The sequence below is a fragment of the Haliotis rufescens genome, unplaced genomic scaffold (assembly GCF_023055435.1).
Source record: "Haliotis rufescens isolate VD_foot unplaced genomic scaffold, xgHalRufe1.0.p SCAF_3, whole genome shotgun sequence".
Taxonomy (NCBI): domain Eukaryota; kingdom Metazoa; phylum Mollusca; class Gastropoda; order Lepetellida; family Haliotidae; genus Haliotis; species Haliotis rufescens.
Window position 1 is genome coordinate 2,616,182 of NW_025964001.1, and position 6,520 is coordinate 2,622,701.

Below are 6,520 nucleotides of genomic sequence, written 5' to 3' on the forward strand. Positions count from 1 at the left end.
CCGGTTCGTAAAGTGTCATGCAGATTTCGGTCGATTGCAGGATTAGCAAAGCATGTGCATCGCTAACTCGTTGTCAACAGATATTTTCTAAATCTTTTCATGTTTTTAATCAAGGTGCTCACGTGATTTGATGCACTTCGCGATGTAAGACTCGTTTTATCCCAATACAGATCTTGATTATCGACCACATCGTCTTGACTGGGCGCCACCGTTTTGTTTGAAACAAATGCAAGTGATACGAGAGGTTGAATCTGATTGGTCAATAGGAGAGGCATAGAAAGGACATAACTCGTAATAGCCACTCTGTGGCGCTACGATGGAGTGCAGGAATTCCAGCCTAGTTCGGCAAGGGTGGAAACTGGACTTTTAAAGTCAGTTAACTCTCTTGCCTCGGGAAGATGAAATACAGAAGTCACAGAAGAAGTTGTGAAACACCAAAAGGATACAGTGGGAAAATTGCAAAATCTCAGGTTTTTGCAGAACTCGTAAGCTTTATTGAAAATAGTTCAGAAGATGGTCTTTATATTTTCAGGCTTGTTGATCTCCATGCCCTCTATGTTCAGAGACTTGTTGCGTAGGGAGTTGATAAACAGTGAGTGAGTGAGTGAAAAATTTAAGTCACATCGGCAATATTTCAGCCATATCGTGACTATCAAGGGTTAAACATAATAAATACATTGAAACTAACATAAAAAACCTGCTTACGAGGGACATTAAAATAACTAGACTATCACAGAAGAAGATATAAAACTAGTATGGAATCATAAAAAGGATAGCACTATGCATAACAATACAAGATAAAAACCGGCTATAGATCGCCAGGCACTGAAGGTAGACCACCATACCGGGGACCATGGGAACTTACAGTACCGATGCTACTTGCATGGACCCCAGCAGGATTTACATCATCCCTTCAGTAGCTGGCGATTGTACGCAAAGTTAGCCACAATTAAAATGACAAATGTTCTTCGTTTAAAGGACTAATAGGCAGAAATATTTTTTGAATGACATGGACTTACGATATCCTCTCAGAGGGTGGCAACTAACGGGATCGGGTGGTCAGGCTAGCTGACTGACCATCCGGCGACTAACGCTTGTTGATGCATGTCATCGATCCCAATTACGTGGATCGATGCACACGATGTCAATCACTGGATTGTCTACTCCAGACTCGATTATTAACAGATCACCGTAATATTGCTGAGTGCGGGGTTAAACAACAAACAATCACAAAGTGTCTCGAATTCCCTATCAGAACACTGTGGCTGGTGTTGGTGCAGTTTGTTTACCTGAAGTCGGCGTGCTTCATGGTGTCACATAATTGATATAACGCCATTTTTAATAGGTCTTGTAACGTCTCTACGTCAGAGTCTAAATTTGTGTTTATTACCCATATGGGCTCAAATATGCAGTGTAATAACTTTTTGATATTTGCACAGTGTGCAATTAGTGATTCTCGAAGCTGATTGGTCAGTGGAACAAAGATCAATTTTCATTGGACAACGGAACTATTTTTTCTCTCATCCCATTCTTTCACAAATCCACGCCTTTCCCTTCAGATGTTTTACGTGCTACAATCTCACTGATTCGGGATTTTTAAGACAAGACACATAGTTTCATATTAACAACATGATTTCACATTATCAATTTTTTCATTTATTTCACATGATTTTCATTTTACAGTAAAAACCAAAACTACGTCCCCGTTTGTAAACAAACATGGCTGGCCATTTGAGACCTGTCAAAGTAAATGACCTCGGAGATCTGACTGACATGAAAAGTTATTCGTATAATTCAACCTCTGAACACATTTAATGTCTTTGTTGTCAAAACTGCATATGGCCAGATTGAAGTTCCAAGATTCAGATTGTGATGTTGCCAGAAACTGTCTCTAGGGCGCCAAGATCATCACCACCAAGTCCTGGTTTGCGTCTGTGTTAGAGGGCTTGCTGTTTGATGAATTTTTCGACCGGCCGAATCCAAAAGTCGGACTTTGTACAGACAGGTTTGCCTTTGTGAACGATGATGACATCGATAACTGCCAATGAAAATGAAAACACAATGAAAAAGACTAAACTTGACAAGTTCACATGAACTTAGTTCACAAATGTATACAGATAAGAAAAACACGAAAAATATGACTACTCACACTTTCAACGATGGCATGAGAATAAAAACAAATTCATTTTGCAACAACATTTAGACTTTCCGAAAGACATCATAGAGATACACTATTTCGTACAATTTTGTAACGTTGAGTGAAGAAATAAGAACGTGACACTTTTTTATACAATGTATACGTTTTTCGTAACCGCGACGTCTGCAAAGTACGGCGCTGCGCGGTATGCAGGCTGACTGACGTCCGGGGACAATATGACTATGGAAAGGTGCAACTAAACATTATTATTTGCAAATGTATCATTTCGGCATGCACATCAGACAGTTCAGAATTCAGATCAAGGGTAGCATAGAGTGTTACCTTAGCGACATGATTACCAGCATCTGGTTGCGAAATCGATGCACTTTGCTGAACTCGGAGAGGTTTTAAAATCAAAACAAAAATAATTATTAAAAATACAAGGAAAAGAAAACTTACCCCAGCGAGCTGATCCTGTGTCCGACACTGAACTAAATGAACTCCGTGAATGCGGACAGCTTAGCACCAAGTCTCCAGATACCGTGATTGTCTATCAACAGGTATTCGACCATTATGAATCACATCAAAATATCAACAAACTCCCGTCATCTGACTGTGTCCACTCCGCGTTTGACAAATCCTCCTGAAATCCCACATGCACATGTTTCCAATCAGTGACACTTGTCTCAAATCACACACGATGTTCTTTAAACTTGTTCGGATTAAACTGTAACGCCGGTTCTCTTGTCATTCCTGGTTTCGGCTGTCTCATATCTGGGTCAAGTCGGGTCATTCATTCCGACACTGTGACAGCAATCATACTTTTCAAAGTTTACCTTCTTTTCGTAACTTTTCTCTAACAAATAAGACTTCTGTACATTCCGTCTATGTTGTTGTTATAGGTTTTGGCATTTTTGTCAAATGACACATAAAAAAATTGACAAGTTTTCCATGTTTCCTCTTCTCAATGTGAAATGCATGTATCTGCCGATGCACGACGGGGCTGTCTGTCAGTGACGAGATTTTGTCAAAACAAGCTTTGATTAAAAAACCTGACGAACCTTTTTGGAAACCTGTCTTCTTTATCAGTGCTAGATAGTGTACGCTGTTTAAATCGGACAGAAATATAACTGCAATAATGTGATCTTTACAATTTTTTAACAGAACTATGTTTTTCACGCGTAAAAACACGTTAAATGAGTAATGCGGTTGGAATGAGTGGACAGTGTTTTTTCACACGCGGATTGATACAAAACAGCTGATTCTTGATCGGCGACAGTTGATTGTTTTTTTCTTGAAACATGTCTTTAATATGAATATGGGTAATAAATAGGATAACCCACTCGGTACGAGTGATTACGGAAAATATGTCACTCGTGAAATTAATGTTTTAAGTTCCTCGCTAAAGTTCGGAACTTAAAACATTAATTTCACTCGTGACATATTTTCCTTAATCACTCGTACCTCGTGGGTTATTCTATAATTAATTTATTACCAAATAATGTTGAAAATGGTCAATGTATCTTTTCATTATGTTTGTTCACAAACTTATCCCCACGTGTTAGTCCCACCGAAATCAATCTCTGCTGTGAGATGCGCATGCAGCACGAGCGCCTGATGGCGTGCTTGTTCACGTGATAGATCATATGATAAGGTTAAGTCGACTGTCAAGGGAAGATGGTCAGATTCTGTTCTATTTACCATTTTAAAGTTTTCAAAACATTCATACATAGAAGAGGTCACAATACAATAATCTACCACACTATTACCTTGACTGCCAATAAACGTAAAATCCCCCTCTGTTCCTGATCTGCCATTTAAAGTACTGTCGGAAATGCTAGAAAAATGCTTTTGGCCCGTTAAAAAAAGATAGAATTTTTCACAGACTGTTGCTATTGAAATATCGAGTAACTTCCGATCTACCTGCCTTTGGTTGGAAGTATTTCAGTCCTATCGACAAGTTTACAGGAGACAAATTCGAACGAAAACACTAAGTTCACATTTATTCTAAGTCCAATGATGGCAGTCTGAAACGGACCAAAGAAATATGCGTACGTGGCTCCGTTATAATGAAAATAATGTAGGCTTCATAAAACATCTAATCCATACACAAAAAATCATTGCAGAGCCATAATCATGGTACACGATATGGAGTCTGTGTTGGGAAATTATACAAATTCTTTACACGTAGGAGAGATAGAGGGAAACCATTTATTAATTTAGATAGGGTGAATTGCCGAACTGCCCAAGCTCTTGTGTTTTCAGTTCATACCATCAAGTCTAGGGTATGATAAATAAAACAAAAAAGGTATCGGGGTGGTCTCAAAAACAAAACTGGGACGTAAAAGGATATTAGACAGCTTTGATACAGGGTTATTAGGCGTATGGTGTACAAGCTTTATGAGCAGAAGGTATCTCCGACTTGTAGTAGAATTCGGGAGGAAATTAAAAATGCCATTAATGTTTCCCGGACAACTATTGCTCTCCACGAGATGGGATTTCGATAAACTGCTCGTGTCGATGACCGAGCAGTTTCATGGGAAAAGGTCACATTATCTCGGTACCATTTATAGCTATCACCGTCATGGCTTCCAGGTCATTAACCTTGATGAAACCTGGGTGTATAAGAATCATTCCACTGACTACATGTGGCTATCGGTAGACAAAGCCCCCATGGTACCATCAGGTAAATGTTTGTCTGGTCCAGACTCGATAAGTTACAAAAACTAGACCGCCGTCATATAGCTGGAATATTGCTGAGTGCAGTGTTTAATAACAAACATAAAAACAACAAACAAAAGGATGGACAAGTTTTACGTGCTCGACTCTCAATTGTTCCAAGTCGCTTGCAGCATGCCTACATGTGTCACAGATCACTCTACTACCAGTAGTGACAGAGGGGCACACGCTCTATCTCCTCGAACACAAGCCATGTATGACAGTGGTGTGTGTCTTTCCTCACGTTTGTGACGATGAATGTTTTCGTGTGGCGCTCTTCAAGCCTTCCTACAATATCGAAAAGATCTTTGTAGAATTTGTGGCTCATTGTCACTCCCGACTGGGATAACGTTACTGGGCCCCGTTCCACAAAGCGATCTTAGCGCTAAGTCGGTCGTAACTCCCATTCTTTAACACTGACTTACGACAGTCGTACCGCTAAGATCGCTTTGTGGAACGGGTCCCTGGACCATTAAATCTTATATATATGACTCACGATTGGCTTTCATTCGTCAGCCTGCCTCACAATTTTGGACAAGACCGATGTCAAGATTGGACACTATTTATGAAAGCTATCAAACGTACAAGCGGCTAGCACCTTTGTATACTTACTACGGTTTAAAACTTTCGTATTCAAAACGTCATACTATCTAGAATAAGCCTTGGGGAATCAGCTCGGGATCGGGCACCACCTTCAAAGAAACCAAACAAAGTGTCTATATCCAGCTCCTCTATTGGGGATGCCTTGACAGTCATCAAATAACATTTAAAATAGGAAATGTCACTTATGTTAAAGTTTTGCACATCAAGTACAAAGTCATATAGAACATTAACATTTTCCATAAAAGAAGCAGCTATCACACTAGTGTGTAGTATTAAACAATAATTCTGTATATTGAGTGTAAGTTTCATGACATAAATGTATCATGAGCTCAGTGATAAAACAACCAATTACAGATAACACTATTACAGTCAGTCTGTGAAGATACCTGTGAACAAAGCTTACATAATCTTATGTGACACTTATTTTCAGCCACTCCTAATTATGAATACGCCTCGTTAAAAGGCACTGCTGTAATATATCTTAATTACGTATAAACCTCGTTAAACCCACTGTCGGCGTCCAATGTACGCAGATTTAAGTATAAATAACAACTTGCCTTGACTGTAACTCCTAAGCATATATCATTCATTTTTGGCGCTGAGATATATTATACTTTGAGAGCTCTGGACCAGAAGGCCATGTCCATAATTTATCTAGTGAGTGAGTTTGGCTTCACGACGCTTTTAGTAATATTCCAGCAATATCACGGCGGGGGACACCAGAAATGGGCTTTACACATTGTACCCATGTCGGGAACTGAACCGTTGTCTTCGGCGTGACGAGCGAACGCTTTAACCACTAGGCTTCCCGACCGCCCCAATAACGTATCTAAACTACCGTCGCAAACAAATTATATCTGATAGCATCCATATACACTCTTCAAAAAAAGAAACGCACAAGTAGTATGTAGTTCATTGAACCTGACTACACAAAAAATCCGGTTTATACTAAACCGTGCAGAACCTTAAAATCTATAAACTGTAGAAATTTTTTAGTTAATTTTAGCTGATGATTGTGATTAGGACTACACACCTATCAGCAAATATTGAGAGAGGTCATGA

The 6,520-nt window shown here is 39.4% G+C and overlaps 1 long non-coding RNA gene across 1 annotated transcript; it reads right to left on the bottom strand.

Moving 5' to 3' along the window:
* Positions 1-1,436: 1,436 nt before the first annotated feature.
* LOC125384235 lies at positions 1,437-3,450 on the bottom strand. Its single transcript, XR_007223077.1, has 2 exons — positions 2,597-3,450; positions 1,437-2,038 (listed from the first exon to the last, which is right to left on the bottom strand). It is a non-coding gene; the product is annotated as an uncharacterized LOC125384235 (long non-coding RNA).
* Positions 3,451-6,520: the final 3,070 nt, after the last annotated feature.